This window comes from Macaca mulatta, chromosome 2 (genome assembly GCF_049350105.2).
Source record: "Macaca mulatta isolate MMU2019108-1 chromosome 2, T2T-MMU8v2.0, whole genome shotgun sequence".
In the NCBI taxonomy this organism is placed as follows: domain Eukaryota; kingdom Metazoa; phylum Chordata; class Mammalia; order Primates; family Cercopithecidae; genus Macaca; species Macaca mulatta.
Window position 1 is genome coordinate 44,396,490 of NC_133407.1, and position 21,047 is coordinate 44,417,536.

The following is a 21,047-nucleotide window of genomic DNA, read 5'->3' on the forward strand; positions in this document are numbered from 1 at the left end:
TAGTCTGCAAAAGCCATGACGTGGCACTGAAATGAAGCCCTGTGTAGGGTTTTACTCAGACGTTAGAGAACTGGCTGCCCCGGAGTGCTGTGCTAACTAGAGAAAGAAAAAAAAAAAAAAAACCCTGACCTTTAAAATTTTTCCTGTGAAGGTCTAGTAATTCTGGAGTGTCTTCAGTGACTACACAGTGTAAAGCAACTTTGTGCACAGAAGCACCGTAAATTACCTAAATGGAAATTTGCTTCTAAGTGAAGTTCTTACCCTGTCTGTTGGATATTTAGAGTATTGTCGATATTTGTTTTTGTTTTTGACATTTTCAGGAAACCGAGAGCTTTTTGTCACATTTGAACAATCTCTTTTAAGAATTTCTTTTCTATTTATAATGCGTTTCTGATAAGAAGATTTGCGCCTTTCTCTATTTTAGAAAATACTTTTTGAGGTTTTTTTTTTTTTTTTTCCTTTTATGAAGTTTAAATAGTTGTCTTACCTCCAATCCTAGCAACTCCCTTACATTAAAAATGACCTATTTTTTTTTTTCTCCCATGAGGTTCCTTTGCTCAGAGAGAATAAGAAAAGTTCTGGTAATTAGTCATTGTGGTATTCTGTAAACAAGTACTTGGGAGGCCATGATTTATATTACTGGTCGGGAAGAAAAAAAAGAAGGGGTTTTTGTGTATCTCTAGACGATTACCCTTGTGAAAGGCAAGTGCCTCATATTCCCAAAAGGTCTCTTGGGTGCCCTGTTTGTTGTGTTAAGGTCTGTCAAAGGCGGTGGCCATTTTCTGTGAGCTGAATCCCTGTGTGAAACTCCTCCCGCTGTGAGGTCTATGAGCATTTGTTTTCTAAAATGAAAGCACAGGCAGAAACTCAAGCTATTCTACAGAACAGTCTGTTCTTTCAATTTTTTTTTTAGATCAGTATATTTAAAGCATAATTTTTCTAAACAACATATTGCGAGTGTTTACCTGCAGTGGTTTGGAGTTTGCGTGGGGAGTTTTATTTATTTTTTAATGTACACAACTTATTTACCAACGTCATTGCTCCTTCTGCTCAGATAATTCTACCCTAAACTAGGTGAATAGGGGAACTATGTAGGTACCTGACTATTGCCAGAAACTTTCCTTCTGTTTCTATTAAATTTCTTTTGGGGTGAAATTGGCAACAGCTGACTGGAACGTAGCTCCCTTAATATTCTTCCCCCCTCCCACAATTTTTTCCACTCGATTTTTTTTTTTTGTCTGAACCATTGTTCATCCATTCGAAAGACTGGCCAGAGTTTTGGTCACTTTTCCATAGTAGGAAAGCTTCTGTGCCTCTCCGTGTACCTCAGACCTGCTGGTGGGCTTGCTTGACAGCTCTGCCAAGCGCCTGCGTCTCCTGAGCCTATGAAGAGGCAACTTTCACAATCCTGTGCTGCATTCGCGCTCTGTGCTGCCAGGCCTGGCCTCCCTCCAGAGGTCGTAGTGTTGCCAGCAGTGGCTTCAAACTGGAAACATGGGAGGAGGAATTGTGGGAAATGGGGAAGAAGAAAATGTTTGTGCAGGGAAAGTGTGTACGTGGACTTAAATAAATATCTGAGGGCCCAGGCCCATACAGATAATCTCTGTACGCTGGCATTTTGCACCTGGAGCCAGGTGTCTGTTGACAGTGGGGAGGAGGTGGGGAAGACCCGGCCCAGAGCCTCAGCCGCCTTCCAGCAGAAGGTCCTCACGCCCCAGACAGTCAGAATGCTCCCCGGACTGAGGGATCAGCTGCACATCCCCCCTGATGTCGCTAAAGCTGAAATCTGCTTCGTGGGTTTAGCCACCATTTTCATTGAGCAGTTCTGAGGATTCCTTGAGGGTACTTGTGATCTTGGTGGAGATGCTTCATGGTGTTGACCCTATTGTTTGGAACACCTGACAGCTGGATGGTCCAGGCCCTATTTCTATGATCTGTTTTTTGGAACTGTTGTATTTGTGTGACACAGTGATGCAGCATGATGTCAACTCCCACCTACTGTAACCCAGGAGGGAGCATGATGTCAGCTCAGGATACTGGAACCGATAAAACTCAGTGAGTGTTGCTTCCCGTTACACACCTGCTCATGATGACTTGTAGGACGCTTGTTTTAAAGAAGGAGAGCTGAGTGCCTCTGATAGAAAATCTGATTTCATGAAATGCTTATTAGGAGTCAGGTACCCCTTTTTCCTGAAGCTTGAACAGACTATCATTAATGTGACTGACTGCAGCAAAGTGAAGAGTTTGATATTTGCCACTCTGCCTCTGAGGATTTATGTAGGGAAATTTTTCCCATAGGAATGGACAAACTAAAGGAATCCTTAAGAAATAGTATATCACCCAAATATATTCTGTGGTAAGGCTTCTCAACACCTGTCCTTCATTAGGACGAAGCACTCTGAGAGTTTTGAAAACTTGAATACTGACATCTCAGCATTTAAATTTTAGGACAATGAATCACCGTGCAGAGATTAAAATTTCACAGGCAGAACAAAACCTACTCGTGATTTATACTTACATTTTTATAGACTAAGATCTAAAACTCACATACAGGAACAGGAAGGTAATCTGAACGTTAAATGTGGGCTTGGTATGAGAAGGTAAGCAAGTGGTTAGATTGTGGCAAACTGGAGGTTTGAGACTTTTTCACATAGATCGGGGCCTGATGAGAGCATCTGCAGGCCGAATGGAGCCTATGGGCTGCTTCTTGCATGGCAGTTGCATGCAATTTGACTCAGTCCACTGATCTGAATTCCTTCAGTGGCAACCTGCCCAGTCTTCTCCTGCAGAGCGTTGGGCTTGAAGCTGTCTAAGGCCCAGCCCAGGGAAAAATAAAGGCCATTGAACCTTCTCCATCTCACCACAAATAAGTCAGTCGCTTTGGATATAACTATGTCCATTTCATACAGGCAAAGTATTATGTCAGTGGGGTCAGTAGCAGAGCATGGTATTTGTGTCCAGGCATATCTGGAAGGCTTCAGACAGAGCAGCTCTGACTAAGTTGCCCAGTGCTCAGTGTACTGATCCCAGGGTGAGACAGGAAGAACATTGGAGGAAGCCCCTCCGTGTCCAGGCATGTCCCTCTTAAGGCAGCCAAATGGAACCAAGCCTGCAGAGGCTAACCTGGATGGCATCAGGTGATGGACAACAGCAAGGGACAGCAGATATGTCCTGATATAATTGGTCTTTGGTACGTTTGGTCCAAGGATGTTTTCTGAAATATCTCAACAATGACTTCCTAACTAGTCCTAGACTGGGACAATCTGAGAATTGTCTGTTGACAATTTATTGACAGTCTCCCTCTGTTGACACTTTATTGACCTTCCACAAACCCTGGAATTTACAATGCTTTCCCTCTTTTCTACACATCTTTTAACCCTGCCCTTTCTTTCTTGGTGCTGAGTCATAATGTCTTTGACGCACATAGCACAGGGCCTGGGATGTAAAAGGTGCCCAGTCAGTGTTAGCTTTTCTTGTTACTGGCATCATCATCATCATTTCCATTCTAGCTATTATTTCACCAGAGGTCAGGGAACTTGGTTTCCCTACACTCCATTTAAACCACATCTTCAGGGGTACCTCAGCCATCTCTACCCTGACATAGATGAAGATGGACCAGACATACAAGACGCTTTTCTGGAATTTGTCCTGTTTATGTCACCCATTTCCGTTGTAAGAGTTGGGCTTTTATTAGAAATACAAGTGTCTGCCATTGTAAGTGAAGTTGTAGGGCTTATGCTATGTGGACTGGACTCTAGGTGGGCCAGGGTGGAATCATTCTAGAAACTTGTTCCAGGATGACTTGACCAAAGAAAAGCCATCAGATGCTGCTGCAGTGGAGACCTGACATTTGCTACCCCAAGTGTGGTCCTCAGACTGGCAGCATGGACATCCTCTGGGAGTCCATTAGAAATACAGAGCCTCGAGCCCTACCCCAGACCCACTGTGTCAGAAAATGCACTTAACAAGATCCTCAGCTGACTTACACACATTGACATTTGAGGAGTGCTGCTCTAGACACTCCGGCGAAGCACAGAGACAGACTGACATAGAGATTGACCTATGTAAGATTGTGGACTTGCTAACTAGGAGGTGGATTGGATGCTTTGGTCTTAGGGGGTGGGGTTGAGGGTTGTGCCTTTTAAGCCCTGCTGTAGAAATGTATGATGGGGTGATACTGACCACATTAAGAATCTGATTCTGAAGACTCTTGTTGTCCCCTGGTTGTGAGTTTAATCTTATAGTGCCTCATTCCTTTCTACCATCTCCAGCCCCACTGACCTTCTGGCCTTGGAAACCCTGTTGCCAAGCAGGGAAAGTCCTGTTTTAGGGGACAGAAAACCTTTGTGTATCAGGCAACTGACACAAATAATGTAGGATTTTAATGGTGGAACGTGTATCAGTATAAAAATGAGGGGTGATCTGCTCTCAGTGAATATTTATGGGACCCTTGTAGGTGGTGAAAAGGGAAGTGTAACTGAACTTCTTTAATGTTCATGGCTGAGGGCATTGCCTGCTCCTAAGAAAACAATGGGAAAGACAGAAATAATTAATCCCATGCTGCCATGGTGACCTGTCTGGACTGGAAACTACTAGGGTGGTGAGAAAAGGGCTGCAGAATCTTAGAGAGGAAATTCCAGCTTCATATTGCATTAATCTAGTTTAAAAATGAATTAAAAGCCTTTTCAGCCCTTCCAAGTTCTTGCCTACATTTTGAGGGTAGCATGGCCTGGCTTTTTGTGAATTTATGATTGTGATTTTTTTTCCATGCTGTGGAGTACTCTCAGGTGGTCTTTTGCCCTGAACTCACAGTGGCCTGTGGTCCTTTGAGCAGAACACAACTTGGGAGTGCAACTGGATATCTTAGGAGTCTCTGAGCTGGCTTGCTCTCCCTTCCTCTCTTCTTCCTCTTCCTACCACTGTCAGGAAGCTTAGCGTGGAGTTCTGGATTCCAGCTCCCTCTCACATTCATTCATGTTAGCTACTGCCATGGTGTCAGTAATGGGTTGAATGGCTGCCCCCCAAAAGATGTGTCCATGTCCCAGAACCCGTGAGTGTGACCTCATTTGGGAAAAGGGTCTTCACAGATGTAATTAAGGATTCTGAGATGAGAGGTGGACTCTAAAGCCAATGACAAGTGTCCTTATAAGAGACACTTGTAGAAAGGAGAAGGCCATGTGCAGATGAAGGCAGAGATGAGCATTACGCAGCCACAGGCCAAGGAGAGACTGGAGCCACCAGAAACTAGAAGGGGCAAGGAAGGATTCTCTCCCTGCAGCCAAGAGCACGGCCCTGCTGACTCCTTGATTTTGGACATCTGTCTTCCAGAATTGTGAGATAATGAATTTCTGTTGTTTTAAGTCACCAAGTTTGAGGTAATTTGTTACAGCGGCCCCAGGAAACAAGTACAGTGTCCAAACCTAGCCTTGATCCTGCAGCACAAGAGAGCTTGTTAGAAATGAGATTCTGGGGCTTACCAGATTCAGTCTGGAGTGGCATGAAGAAATGAAATTGTAGTAAGGGTCTGCAGGTGGTTCTGATGCACCAGCATCCATTGTTCGTGCTCCCCCTTTAGCCCTATTTTCTTTTCATCCAGTTTACTTCAACTTGGGCAAAATTCATGCTCATGTTTGCAACCACCTCCCATACGTCATTGCACTGCACATCTGAATCTTCACTCCAGCTCCCTTTCAGCACTGAAGTCCATTTTGGATGTCTGTTGATTGAGGGAGCCACCTGCATTTTCTCAGGCTTCTCAGAGGGGGCTCAGACTTCACAAACTTCATTATCCTCCTCCCAAACCAGCTCTTTGATTTGGGCTCCCGACCTGTTAGTGGCACATCTAGATGCAGTAGAACTGGCACGTCAATCATTCTTGCCCCACTGCCTTGTCCCTAATTTCCAATTAGTCGATTCTTCCTTTCAAATAGCTTTCAAATTTTCCCCCCTCTTTCATCCCCACATGTCTCTTTGCCTTCTTTTCAGACTTTCTCCAGACACCCTTCTCACAAACTGCTTTCAGAGTGACCTGTCTGCAAATTTGTCAAATCATTCCCGTATTAAATCTTTTAAATGGCTTGCCGTTGCTCAAGTTGTACGTAGAAAGCTTATTTTAAAAGCCCAGGCTGGGTGCAGTGGCTTACGCCTGTAATCCCAGCACTTTGGGAAGCTGAGGCAGGCGGATCACGAGGTCGAGATGGAGGCCACCCTGGCCAACATAGTGAAACCCCATCTTTACTAAAATACAAAAATTAATGTAGTATGTACTGGTGTAGTGGTGCATGCCTATAGTCTCAGCTACTCAGGAGGCTGAGGCAGGAGAATCGCTTGAACCCAGGAGTCAGAGGTTACAGTGAGCTGAGATCACGCCATTGCACTCCGGCCTGGTGACAGAGCGAGAGTCCATCTCAATAAATAAATAAATAAATAAAAAGCCCAATACTCAGGCCCCACCCAGGACTAAACAAATCAGAATCTTGAATTGGGGCCTGTGTATTGGTGTCTTCTCAAGTTTCCAAAGGCGATTTCAGTATGTGCTAGGGGGTGAGAACTATGGGACTAGAGGATAAGGTCCAAACTCATCCAATATTGGAAACTTTTCATGACTAGGCCCCACCAGGGTTCCTCCCCATCTCCTAACATGCCCCTGCACATGGCTGTGGCGCAGCCATCCCACCTATTTGCCCCTCCCCAAGTGCATCATTCTTGCCTTTGCTTAGACCTCTTCCTACAAAAGAATGCCTTTTTCCCTCTTGGATTCCAAGGAAATTCTCCCTATCCTTCAAGAGCGAGCCCCACCTCCCTTGCTCTGACTCCTCTTCCCCAGTTTAAGGCTGCTTCCTCCCGAGCCCTGGCTGCCCCATTGGTGGAGCACTCTCATCATCATAGGAACTGTTTGCACGTCCCTCTCCTCCATTGGAGAGTGGGCTCCAGGAGGTTGCTGAATGAGGGAGGAAATAAAGGATTCAAAAAGGCCAAGGAGAGGAAATCATTCTGTTTCTTTGAATTATTGTACTAATGCTGCTTTATACCTCATCAGATACTTGTTAAGAAAACAAAACTCTGCTTGATTTTAATGAAAGCATTGAAAATTTGTTAGTGGTAGTAATATGGTGTACTATTAATTGAATATTTGCTAGCTAAGGTCTCTATATTCACTGCCTTCTTCAGCTATCACAATAATCTTCTCAGGAGTTATTCTCATTTTATAGAACAAGTTAAACAAAATGCTGTGTGACCAAGTAATGCAAGATGGTAGAAAATACAAAGTAGAATATTTACATGATCACCTGGCCAGCAGTGTGTTAATGGCATGCTATAGGCTGATCAGGAAAAACTGGTTTTGTTGGTAAAAATAGCTAACCATATTGTATTAGTCTGTTTTCACACTGCTGTAAAGAACTACCTGAGACTGGGTAATTTATGAAAAAAAGAATTTTAATTGACTCACAGTTTTGCAGGCTTAACGGGAAGCATGACTGGGAGGCCTCAGGAAACTTAATCATGGTGGAAGGTAAAGGGGAACCAGGCGTCTTCTTCACATGGCGTCAGGAGAGAGAGAGCAAAGGGGGAAGTGCCACACACTTTTAAACCATCACATCTTGTAAAAACTCACTATCAGGAGAACAGCAAAGAGGAAATCCGCCCCCATGATCCAGTCACCTCCCACCAGGCCCCTCCTCCAGTTCAACATGAGATTTGGGCAGGGACACAAACTCAAACCATATCACATATGTAGTTCTTTTGAGTGGCAGATACATGTTTGACACTGAATTTGGCATAAAACAAGCACAGCTGTCAAGCATACCAATCAAAAGATGAGATGGTGGTTTATATTTGCTAATGTTTAGAATCACACAAATCTAGTCTTCCATTTAAGTATGTTAGAAGTTAGTTTGAAGCTCAGAGTCACAAGGGCTGAAAACCCAGCCTTTCCAGTGACAAGTGATGAGATGCTGGGACTTTGTCTTCATTTTTCTGAGCCTTGGTGTCCCATCTTTGAAATGGAAATACAATTTCCCTGCCTGCAGTAGCATTGTGAGAAGGAAAATAAGGTGACATGTATGAAAGTGATTTGTAGACCAGGCGCAGTGGCTCACGCCTGTAATCCCAGCACTTTGGGAGGCCGAGGCAGGCAGATCATCTGAGGTCGGGAGTTCGAAACCAGCCTGACCAACATGGAGAAACCCCATCTCTACTAAAAATACAAAATTAGCCAGGTGTGGTGGCGCATGCCTATAATCCCAGCTACTCGGGAAGGCCGAAGCAGGAGAATTGCTTGAACCCAGGAGGCGGAGGTTGTGGTGAGCCAAGATTGTGCCATTGCACTCCAGCATGGGTGACAAGAGTACAACTCCATCTAAAAAAAAAAAAAAATGATTTGCAAATGGTACAAGGCTACACAGGAATATGGCCGGGTGTTTTTGTCTTTGTTCTGTGTTTGGGTTGACAAGGTTGGCCTTTGGGAGGAGTCAGGATAAGGAAGGTGGTGTTCTGCTGGGTAAGCGGATATGGGCGCTGAAACAATCGCAGGCTGCCTGAATTCCAGGCAGGGTGGGGCACAAGGATGCTGGGATGTGAGCCCAAGAAAAACAACTGGAATGAGCTACTTAGGGAGAATGAGGGAACAGAGAAGAACAGTTGAAAATTAGAGTCTTGCTGTGTTTTTGAAACCGTGGAGCTGAGAGAATGTAATTGGTTGGAGTTTTGCACTGGGTCACCTGTAACCAAAGACGAGCCCAGAGACTACAGATCAGCTCCAGGGAGCTTGATATCTTGATCTTTTATTCTTAGGTTATTCCCAGCAATTCTGTTCCCAGGAGCTCTGAAACTTTCTGGATCTGAGTTCAAGAGCTTACTTGCCTTGTGGCCTCAGTATCTTGAGTCCAAACATACTGATGGATTAAGCTGTTCAGAACTGCTTCGTACAGGGTCACATCCTGATGATGTGTGCTCAGTTTCCTTCTTTAAAGATGAAGCCAAGGCTTTCTCTTTTCTTATTCTAATAGATTTAAAAATATTTTCTAAGTATAACAGTACTGATCTCAAAATATGATTTTTGGGGAAGAAGAATGATCCCATTCTGCTGCTCTGTGGAGGTGAGCTAGAATACAGTCATGTCATTTTATCACAGTCATCACTGTCCTGAACTTATTGAAAGCTTCTGGAGCAGGAATCAGTAGAGCATGTTTAAGTGATCAGTAGATGTATTTTAAGATAGAACTGACATTCTAAAATACCTCAACAGGCAGAGAAAGGATGGATAAAGCATACACAATTAAGTTTAACCAGAATAAACAAGGGAAATTTTGAGTTTCAGTTAAAAAAAAAAAAAAAATCCAGTCCTGGAGGTTTGGAAGCCAAAGGAGAGGAATAAAACAAGGGAAGAAAGGAGAAATTCGGGCAAAAAAAAAAAGTCTGTATATTATAAATAAAATCAATTATTGAGCACTTACTACTTGCTGTGTACTTGCTGAGTGCTCATACACTCTCAATCCTTCCCAAACTGCATGATATGTATAGTAGTCACTCCATTTTATAGATGAGGAAACTGAGGCTTACAGTGAGGTCAACCACTTTAATAAGTGGGGTCCCAGCATCTGCCATTTGAGGAGTATGGCATAATAAGCCATGTGGAACCAGAAGTCTAGAAACTTCTCTTTTTTTTTTTCTGTTTTTAACTAAGACTGGGTCTTGCTATGTTGGCCAGGTTGGTCTTGAACTCTTGGCTGTAAGCAGTCTTCCTGCCTCGGCCTTCCAAAGTGCTAGGATTACAGGTGTGAGCTACCACACCCATCAAGGAGTCTAGAAACTTCTTTTGGTCACACTATGAGATCTTAGGCTTTTCTGTAAAGTTTTGGTTTTTTTGTTTTGTATTGTTTTTGTTGTTACAAGGGAGTAGCTGAAGAAATTGGAGATATATAGCCCAGGAAAGGGTAAACATTCAAAGGGCTGTCGTTTGGCAAAGGCTACAGTTGAGGGCCCCTCAGTTGCTCCCTCCTTGGTGGGGACATCTGTAACTAGGAGTTTCACACACTGGCTGGAGCCATCCTCAGCCCCCCACCCCACTCCCCATCTGAAGAATCTCTAAAATCCATTTGTGGCAAATAAGAATGAGTCAGAGTGCGTGTTCCACTAAGCATCATGACCTCTGTGCTTTTTGTTATCTAAAACACCTCAAGCTCTGGTCCTAGTGAAGTGATGCTTACTCATCTGCCCATTTTGAGAAAGGTCTTGGGGCTGAATGACTGGCTACCTGGGACCTAGGAGCATTTCTTTGTGTGGTCTCAGCACCATCTTGTGGACACAGCATTGTGAACTGGGGATGGGCTGTGGTCATCAAATCTAAAGGAACCCAAAAACAAATCCCTGAAAAAGGTGCCACTGGGGAAGGGCTCTGCCCAAGGAATCCTGTTTTTAAGAAAGACTGCCTGCCCTCAGAGCTAGGAACTGCCTTGGGGCATTCACTTTTATGACTCTAACCTCGTTATTAAGCCCATGACACCTGAAAGAGCAGAATGGGCAGGTTCAGCAATGCAGAAAGAGCCAGGCCTTTCCAGGGGCATGCTGCAGCACTGGGCTACCTACCGTTCACTCAGGAGGACAGCAGAGGCTTTCCGGGTAGGGGGAGCCCCATATCCCTTGCTCTCTGGCCTTTCTCATCCTGCATCCTGCCCCACCTCTTGGGCCAGGACACTCCTCTGCCCTGCCTCCTCTTCTTGGCCTGGTACTCATTGCCTCTCAGAGCATAAGTCACCTTACTGTGTTTAAAAGGCCCCTCACCACCAAGGCGAGGATGGACCAGGATGAGGCTGTGAAGGGAACAGAGTGTTTCTGTGCGGAAATTCTTTGGCCTTCTTCGCCCAGTCTCCTAACACTCCTAAGCTGGCTGCCCTGATGTTTCTATGTGTGAAGAAACTGAATAATCATCTAATTCAGGGTAAAGTGATGCTCTGAGGGTGGATTTGCTCAATCTCTTTCCCTGAATGGGAAGAGGCAACGTGTGGCCTATAAAAGCCACTCAAGGGGTAGAAGCTCCCCTCTGGTTGGTTGAACCCCTAACCTCTTCTCTGTTTGTTCTTCACAGTGGAGCTGTGTGGGTGCCTTATCCTTAGTGGGCATGCAGGGCTCCCCAAAACAATATAGTCACTTAATTTTTTTGTCTGTTAACACACAGTTATTGACTGTATTTATTCCAATATTACATCATGATGCATGTATCTATTCTTTGAAAGTATTATAAAAAATACTTTTTTATACAATGAAAATACCAAAAAATAGGGTTTTTTCACTGTACCAAAAATATTAACATATTCTCCCAAGGCCTTAATATATGAACTCATACTGTATTACCTATAGTCCCCTATTTTGTTAAAAATTTGGTTTTGCATGTGCCTTCCACAAGCACTTTTTCCCTGGCTTCCCTTCTTTTAGGGTCAGCCTGGCCTGAGCCCCTCAGCTCCTGACCATACGGCCTGCAGAGCTGATCTTGCCAGGACTTAGAGGAAGCTCTTAAAGCCTGAATCTCTCCAGGCCACTTAGCGCTGCACTTCAGCGCTAGGGAAATCCCCACTTACAAACTGACCCTGCTTCCAATGCCTTTCAACCGCCGAGCATTTAATTGGTTGCTAGTATCATAATGAGATGAGCTAGAGAAAAAGCTGTGGTTATAGGTTTTTGTTTGTTTTCTGGAATTTTCATGGAAAATTACAAGAGCAAAAAGGATCTATAGAATGAGATACTACATTTTATCTGTATTGTTTAATCCTCATAAGAACAAGGTCACACTGCTGTGTCCACTTTATAGATTTTTTTAAAAACCAAGTCTAAGGCCGGGCGCGGTGGCTCAAGCCTGTAATCCCAGCACTTTGGGAGGCCGAGGCGGGCGGATCACAAGGTCAGGAGATCGAGACCACAGTGAAACCCCGTCTCTACTAAAAATACAAAAAAATTAGCCGGGCGCGGTGGCGGGCGCCTGTAGTCCCAGCTACTCCGGAGGCTGAGGCAGGAGAATGGCGGGAACCCGGGAGGCGGAGCTTGCAGTGAGCCGAGATCGCGCCACTGCACTCCAGCCTGGGCAACAGCGTGAGGCTCCGTCTCAAAAAAAAAAAAAAAAAAAAAAAAAAAAAAAAAAACCAAGTCTAGAGATGCTAATTAACTTGTACATGTGCATACAGCTAGCAAGTTAGCGGAACAGTAATTTAAACCCAGGAGTGGGTAAGCAGTGCTCTACCTCTGAAGATAAAGATAACTCACTATCCAGGAAGAAAAAGGATGCCCCACAGAACACGAAGGGAAAGCTTGGAACTATCGACTACATCTGACAGTTCCTGGTAATTTAATCAAGGACTTCAAGGGAAGCTTGAACCAAAATCTAAAATAAAGCACAACAAACATGCCAAATCCCAAAGTGAACCCAAATTTTTAATTATTTTTTACTGAACAAAATACAAACTAATGAATTCATTAAACTGAGAATTAAACAAAAAAGGTTCTAAAATCAAAAACCCAAAACACCAAAATATTCTCTAAAATAAATTGTAACCAAATTAATATGTTATTAAAAACCCCCTTTGGATGAAGAGAAAGGAGCAGATGTAATTTGTCAAGTCTGTAAACAGTGCATGAGAGGCTTCTTTAGGAAGGTGAAAGAATTTCACTATCTAAAACAGACATATAACTCAATACACAGATAAGACCCTAGCTTTGTTTTTATTCATCAATTTATACCCAAATTTGAGTGACCTTCTGATTTAAGAGGATAAGCACATATAATAGAAATGTATTGATGATTCAAGTATTTATCTTAAACACCCTCCTTTCTACCAAGCTTTTTACTGGGACAGGTAATAAACAGTGAACTTGAAATATTTTTTATTTAAATGGTTACTGCCAGCTTGGTGTGGTGGCTCACACCTGTAATCCCAGCACTTTGGGAGGCCAAAGCAGGAGGATCACTTATGCCTAGGAGTTCAAGACCAGTCTAGGCAACATGGCAAGACCCTGTCTCTACAAAGAAATAAAAAAATTAGCTGGGCATGTTAGCGGGCACCTGTGGTCCTAACTACTCAGGAGCTGAGGTGGGAGGATCACTTGAGCCCAGGAGTTCGAGGCCACAGTGAGCAATGATCAAGCTACTGCACTCCAGCCTGGGTGGCAGAGTGAGACCCTGTCAGTAAAAAATAAAAAAAAAAACAATAATTCCTTTTTCCATTTGATTAGAAGAGATGCTAACAATGCAACTAAAGAAAGAAAATTATTTAAATGATAGTTGTAATTAAATGCCTGTATGTGTGTGCATACGTGTGTGTGTGTGTGTGTTGGCCAAAGCTCAGGTGTAACTGCTCTCTGAATTAAGAAAGAATAATTAGTTAATGAACCCCTATGGGGTATCAAGCACTGTGACGGGGTCTGGGGATCTCTGGGCACACAGTGAAACAGGACATTTGTCCCTGCCATTAAGGAATTTCACTTTCCCTAATTTGGGGCCTGGGGCCAAGGCTTAGCTAATACTTGCTTCTGCTGACATTTTTGACTAAGAATTAATTGGTAATAGTAATAATAATAATAGCTAATGTTTATGAAGCTTGATTTTTATGCCAGACACTATGCCAAGCACTTTAAAGGTATCGCTTAGTCCTCATGTTAACCCGAGTATCTTCTAGTATTAGCTCCCATTTTGCAGAGGAAGAAACTGAAGGGCAAGTTTTTAAAATTTGCACAAGGTCACAGCCAGAGCATGACAGAACCAGGTCCCCCAGATACCAAAGTTCAGACTTTTAGCCACTGTACCAGACTGGACGTGGTATGCCTTATCCTAAAGTATCGTAGAGCCCTATTTTAGGAATGGACATAACAGTGCTTTGGGAGTGTCTCAGTTCCTTTAGTTCGACAACTTTAATCTCTTCACCATTCCTTTTCTATGTCCCCATCTAACGGTAACCCTACATATACACTCAATATTATCTTGAAATGGAAGGGGATAAAAATCAAAATAAGTCATATTCATAAGTGTCATATATTACTTTGAAGTATACATTTTTTAAGAAAATGAATTAAAAGGCCGGGCACGGTGGCTCAAGCCTGTAATCCCAGCACTTTGGGAGGCCGAGACGGGCGGATCACGAGGTCAGGAGATCGAGACCATCCTGGCTAACACGATGAAACCCCGTCTCTACTAAAAAAATACAAAAAACTAGCCGGGCGAGGTGGCGGGCGCCTGTAGTCCCAGCTACTCGGGTGGCTGAAGCGGGAAAATGGCGTAAACCCGGGAGGCGGAGCTTGCAGTGAGCTGAGATCTGGCCACTGCACTCCAGCCTGGGCGACAGAGCGAGACTCCGTCTCAAAAAAAAAAAAAAAAAGAAAATGAATTAAAAGTAAAATTTATGGAAAATACTGAATTTCCCTTAAATATTCACCCCAGACCTATTGGTGGTCCCATATGGCATCTTTGTGCACAGTAAGAAGTGGCCTCCTCCTGGCAGGGACTGCAGCCCTGCACCGAGGGACATGCCCAACCAAGCAGAGCCTGGGCTGCCTCTCAGCCTACCACAGGGCATAGCCTGTACCCCACACGTGGCAGCCCTGCTCCAGGCCCTCTTACATTTTGCCAGTTGTAAACTGGTCAGTAGGCTGGTGTGATGCCCTATGAGCCTTCAATAGTTGGGTCGCTAAATGAAACCAAGAAAAACATGGACAAGCTAAGTTCTTTATGCTCCTGCACCTGAAATGGAAAGTGTGATTTTTGAGTCATGCTGCCTGGGTTTGAATCCCAGCTCTGCCACCAATAGCTAAACAATCTTGGCTGAGTTCCACAGCCTCTCTGAACCTCACTTTTCTCATTTGTAAAATGAGAAAGGTTGCTGTGAGGCCTAAATGGAATGATATACATGCAGTGTGGAATGATATACATGCAGTGTGTAGAACGGTGCTGAGCACATAGCACATATGTGCTTGTTGGGACACAGCTTGGATGACATATGTAGGTGACTTCCTCCTGTCAAATGATAAGTCACAATGGGGACATTGTTGCATTTGTTAGGAGTGTGGGGATGTCACTTCAAAGCAGTTCTCAGCTGCCCAGAGGGGCTCCAGCATAAGCAGGAGACATGGTAAGCTGTTCCTTCATAGTGTAGTCAGAAGTCACGGGCCAGGTCGTGTGGACTATATATCTTGGTAATTTTCAGCAGGATGCAAAAGCACACCTGCCCAGACCGTGTCTCCCACACCCTGGCTCAGTGTCAGTGATATCACTGATCTCAAATTCTTTTTGTGGTTCCACGGGTCAGTCTGATATGCATAGTTCTGCTGAGAACCACCATTATAAGTACACACGATCGTGCCTCTTCCATCTACTGTTCATTGCCTGATGGGGGGCAAGGGCTTATAGATTGGTGTGCCGGGATGCAAAGCACCTGCAGTTCCATGACCCAGCAGGAGGCCACAGACCCAGCACCGTGTCCAGATTAGCTTCTTAGGAGAGGAGAAGAGGAGGCCGGGGGAGGGAGCAGACGCCAGAAGGAAGCGACCGGTGACTGCAGGGTGGAAAGCTGCCAGAGTGTGGGAAGGGAAGATGTCACGTGGAAGCTAAGTCCTTCACAAACACCCAGCACCAGGGCCTTACACGACACCGCCATGTTGCCACCTTTACAACTTTTTAAGTATTAAATTGTAAAGAGTTTGTTGCCAATTCAGCCCAGGTACTCAAGACAAAGGCCAAATTCCTGGACTTTGAACAAAGCATGTCCGTAGTGCTTGAAAGATTGCTCTTTTTCTTCCTTTGGGCCAAAATGGTGATAGTAAGCAGTTTTCAGTGTTCCAGAGCTGTGGTTCAGTGTTTTAACTTGTTTGGGCTGTAATAGCTTTGTGGGCAGCAGATAGCTCTGTTTTATCTTACGCAGCTCAGCTTTAGGCCAGCAATGTTGATTTGTGTGTGGGGTGGGTTCTTTTTCCTTTTTCATGTCAGAACAACCTTCTTGGCTTTTTTTTTTTTTTTTATGACCACCCATTAGCATAGGTGGGAAATAGCAGGGCAGTTCAGGTTGACCTGACACTGGGTCTGGAAAGCTCGGTGACAGTGCCAGGTATGGTGGGCTCTATAAAGCTTAGTTTTGGGTGCTTTCTGTTTTTGTATTCATTAAGTAAAGGTTTATTAATTATTATGTGGCAGTTGCAGGGCTGAGTGCTAGGAAAACTGGTCAAAAGTCTCAGCCCTCATATAATTTTTACTCTGTAGTAAAGGCACAGACTTGTCAAGTAACTTTTAATTACAATCATAATGAGTACTATGAAAGAAAAGTATGCTAAAAAATATAGAACAGAGGCACCAGATGGGAGGAGAGAAGTGGGTGGTGGATGGAGGTGAGGGTGGGCTGCTGCCCAGGCTAGAAGGACATTCCAGGCTGCAGAAGCAGCTCAAACACCCTGGGCTGGGAAGGCCGCGGGCACACTCAAGGAACAGAAGGGCGGCTAATGTGGGTTAGAATGGCAGGACAGGAGGTCAGATGACAGGGGACCTTAGAAGCCTTGGTAAGGCAGCTGAGATTTGGATTCAGGGTTTTGACAAGCCCTGCTGACCAGTCTCCACTCTGTATTGGCCAGGAGACTCTTCCCTCCATCATGGAGGAGGCTCACGCCAGAAGCCAGCTCTGCCTTTGGAGATTGTCTTCCCCCAGTGCTCCCCTGAGGCTTCACACTCACCAGTCTCATGCTGCACCCTGACCGGCAGGTCCCCAGCGTGAGCCCCATAATCCCTAGGGACTGCATTATCACAGACCTGTAATAAGAGGGTAAACCTACATACTTGTGGTAGGGGAGGGGAGGCGAATGAAAACCCATCTTCCTGAGGCATTTACTTTAGATTAGCAAATCCTGGCTGTGCCAGTGTTTTCTGGGCTGTGGGGCAGACACAGATTGATTACATATCAGGCGGCATCTGGAAAATGCCTGCTGGACATCTGTTGTACACCTGGCCAGCCATGAAGGATCCCAGGCCCAAGGCCCACCACCCAGCAATGCTCAGATTATCCTGGCAACTGCCACCCGGGATCAAGGGGCTGCATGCCTTAACTACCATCCTCGGCTGCCCTGCTTGGAGACCTCTCTGGCACATTCCTCTATCTCTCTGAGATTTCTTGGCATATGACTCAGGCTGGTTGCCCCCATCTGCCCAACCTCTTGAATCCCATTCTGGGTCTTTTCCAGCTGCCAGCTTCTTCCGTGGGGATCTTGTATAACAAGCCTGCGGTTTGGACTCACTGCTGGGCCCTTTTGTGCCATATAGAACAAGTCACCTGCTCTGACTTAATTACTGCTGTATGTGCGCACATACATGTGAGGCAGATCACTTCTCCAGGCTCAGTTACCACATCTGTACTATGAGCATGTTAATAATACTAGCTTCCATATTGAGCACTAACTGTTAATTCATTGAATCCTATGAGTACATACTAGTATTTGCGGTGTTTTTTTTTTAGACGGAGTTTTGCTCTGTCGCCCAGGCTAGAGTGCAGTGGCGCAATCTCAGCTCACTGCAACCTCCACCTCCTGGGTTCAAGCAATTCTCCTGTCTCAGCCTCCCGAGTAGCTGGGATTACAGGTGCCCACCACCACACCCGGCTAATATTTTGTATTTTTAGTAGAGACAGGGTTTCACCATGTTGGCCAGGCTGGTCTAAAACTCCTGACCTCAGATGATCCTCCTGCCTTGGCCTCCCAAAGTGCTGGGATTACAGGTGTGAGCCAAGGCACCCAACCAGTATTTCCATTTTTTATGTGCCAACCTCCACAGGAGGTTGTAGAGGTGATTAAATGAATTAATATGCAAAGTGCTTTATAACATGAAATATATCTGATAAAAGCAATTTTATTCAATATTGGAGAATTCAGAGAGATGAAAATTGTAATTGGCATTATTTATGGTGACTATGCTCATGTAATGTTGGTTTATAAACATATATCTTTTTGTAGTACAGATTGTTCATTTTGTAAATGAATACTGAGGGCCTACTCTGTGTCAGGTGCTTAACATATGTCAGTGAAGAAAATCAAAGATTGATACTCTTGTGGGGCTTACATTTTTGCAAGCAGACAGACAATAAATAAGTCCATTTTGTATGTAGTATATTGGAATGTCGAGTGCCATGGAAAAGTCAAAAAGCAGAGCAGGGCGAGGGGGATCGTGAGTGCAGGGGACAGAGGCAGGTTGCTTTTTTGGGGAGCGTGAGTGCAGGGAACGGCGGCAGGTTGCCTTTTGGGGGATCGTGAATGCCGGGGAAGGCGGCAGGTTGCTTTTGGGGGATCGTGAGTACAGGGAACGGTGGCAGCTTGCTTTTGGGGGGATCGTGAGTATAGGGGACGGCAGCAGGTTGCTTTTTTTAGTCGGGGTGAGCCTGGTTTGTGTTTCATAGGCGTGGTCACATCTCTTAACGTGCCAGACATTTACTGCGTACCCCCACCATGTGCTGCGGCCTGGAGATACAACAGTGAACAGTGAGCAGCCTAGATAAGCAGCTCCTCCTGGAGCTTACTTTCTGGCGGGCAGAGTGGACAGTAAACAAGCAGGCAAGGACAGGTGATAATTGCAGGTTGAGGTAAGCAGTATGAAGAAATAAACAAGGTGATTTGAGGGCAAACCAAAGGGGCAGCAGATAGAGAGATGGGGTGGCCCCTCCGAGGAGACATTTGAGCTGGGCCTGAAGCACGAGCCTGAGCCAGCCACAGGCAGTGCCGGAACCGTGTGTGTCAAAGGCCACAGGGCCACAGGGCCAGAAGAGACTGGGCAGGTGCAGTCAGCCCGGGGAGCCTGTGTGCCTGAGGAAAGGCAGCGCAAGGAGTGCAGTAGGAGGGAACGAGTGAGTCTGGAGAGTGGACAGCGCAGGGCCTTGCTGGCCACTGGGAAGGGTCTGATTTTATCCTAAGATAAGGGGAAGGCCACTGAAGGGCTTTGAGCAGGGCTTGACTTGATCTCATTTGTAGGTTTGTTTTTCTGGTTTTTGTTTTGTTTTGGTTTTTGAGACACAGTTTCGCTCTTGTCACCCAGGCTGGAGTGCCATGGCGCGATCTTGGCTCACTGCAACCTCTGCCTCCTGGGTTCAAGTGATTCTCCTGCCTCAGCCTCCCGAGTAGCTGGGATTACAGGCATGTGCTACCACACCCAGCTAATTTTTTTTGTGTTTAGTAGAGACAGGGTTTTGCCATGTTGGTCAGGCTGCTCTCCAACTCCTGACCTCAGGTGATCCACCTGCCTCAGCCCCACAAAGTGCTGGGATTACAGGCATGAGCCACCGCACCCGGCCTCATTTGTAGTTTTTAAAGATCACCCTACATACTGCATGAAGGGTAAGCCGCATGAGCAGTTCTCTCCATAGCCACCAACTAGGCAGAATGCAGTCAGTTCTCAAGCTAATTCCAGCTGACAGTTCTTGAACCCCCTGCTAGGTGCCATGGACCACACTTGGTGCTTTTCAGGAGCATCATCTCATTCACTCCTCACTGCCCAGTTTCTGGTTTATCCAGGAAGTACCATTGTAAGCTGTGATTCACTGTCTTGCAAGAGTCCCGAGAAACCCAGCGTGCAGAGGGGCAGGGAGTGGGGAGCGGCAGTGCAGTGGGGGAGGCGGATTTAGATTTAACACCAGAGCAGCAGCTGGTGCTTCGTCCATTTTAGGACAACTCATTCTTGTGATTAGCTGGAGGTTCACTCTTGTTCAGAAGCCGGAATGTAAACGGCTCTTCTCTCTGCCTTCCCCCAGAGGTAGCAATCAACTGAGAGGTACAGAGCCACCTTCCATTCAATCAGCCAGCCCTTTGGGTTCACAAGGAAATGATGGTTGGCTTTTGAAATCAATTCTTGATAAGCTGACTCCTAAAATGAAAATTTTCAGGGGACAGGAACCCTGTCCTGGGGAACTCTGGGACACATCATTCCCCACAGCATTCAGATTAAAAATGCCTTCTATTAACACATTTTGGGGCTGGGCACGGTGGCTCACACCTGTAATCCTAACACTTTGGGAGGCTGAGGCAGGCGGATCACCTGAGGTCAGGAGTTCAAGACTGGCCAACATGGTGAAACCCCATCTCTACTAAAAATACAAAAATTAGCCGGGCATGGTGGCAGGCGCCTGTAATCCCAGCTACTCAGGAGGCTGAGGCAGGAGTATCGCTTGAACCCAGGATGTGGAGGTTGTAGTGAGCCAAGATCATGCCATTGCACCCAGCCTGGGGAACAAGAGTGAGACTTCATGTCAAAAAAAAAAATATATATATATACACACACACACACACACGTATATATGTATGCATATGTATATATGTGTGTGTGTATATATATATATTTTTTGGGGGGATTCTGAGTGTCAGTGGAATTTGGGTAAAACAAGAAATGAAGACAGCACTCAAAAGGCTTCAGAGAGATTCTCTAAGCCTGTTTGCCAGATTTCTTAAGCAAGCAGGTGCCCAGGCAAGCTTGATCCTGAGATGAACTCAAGGTGCACGAGCTACCCTGAAACACTGCTGCATTTCAAAAAGAAAAAAGAAACCTAGGACCTTTTCCCCCTTTCATCTTTCCAAACAAGCAACCTAAAATATTTAACTGGGCCCATTGCATCATTCATGAATCTGACAGTACTCGTTCTCACAATCCTATGTGCACGCAACTACAAGTCCAGGGCCCTAATGTTTACCTTTTCCAGATAATAGGTGAGGTTGTCCAAGCTGGCCTCCCTCTCTGCTGAGAGCACTCCAGCAGCTTCCCGATGTTGGCCTTCAGAACAGCCTGAATTTCAGTTAAAAAATAAGCTTCCCCTGTCACACTATGCCTTCTTGAATCTGATAGCTTAAGTGCAGTAAAATCTGATAAATGTAGCTTTTCTGTGCCCGTTTCAGGCCGCATTTAGAAGGCAACATCAACAGGATTTTCCTTTTCCTAGACACAGCTCAACTCCATAAAGGACTTCTGTTTTGTAATCTGTTTTCGAGATCTGATGCGTGTGTTTCTAACACCCCGTCACGTGAGGAGGTCTGACGTAGTCACCCAACATGACTAT

General features: G+C 45.2%; 1 protein-coding gene and 1 long non-coding RNA gene across 10 annotated transcripts in view; one reads left to right on the forward strand and one right to left on the reverse strand.

The window, feature by feature from the left end:
• The window catches only part of ZBTB38 (zinc finger and BTB domain containing 38), a 125,411-nt gene that overhangs the window by 87,084 nt on the left and 17,280 nt on the right, over nucleotides 1–21,047 (forward strand).
• LOC144339031 (uncharacterized) lies at nucleotides 7,420–20,970 on the reverse strand. The gene is made up of 2 exons (XR_013413586.1): nucleotides 20,685–20,970; nucleotides 7,420–8,359 (listed from the first exon to the last, which is right to left on the reverse strand). It is a non-coding gene; the product is annotated as an uncharacterized LOC144339031 (long non-coding RNA).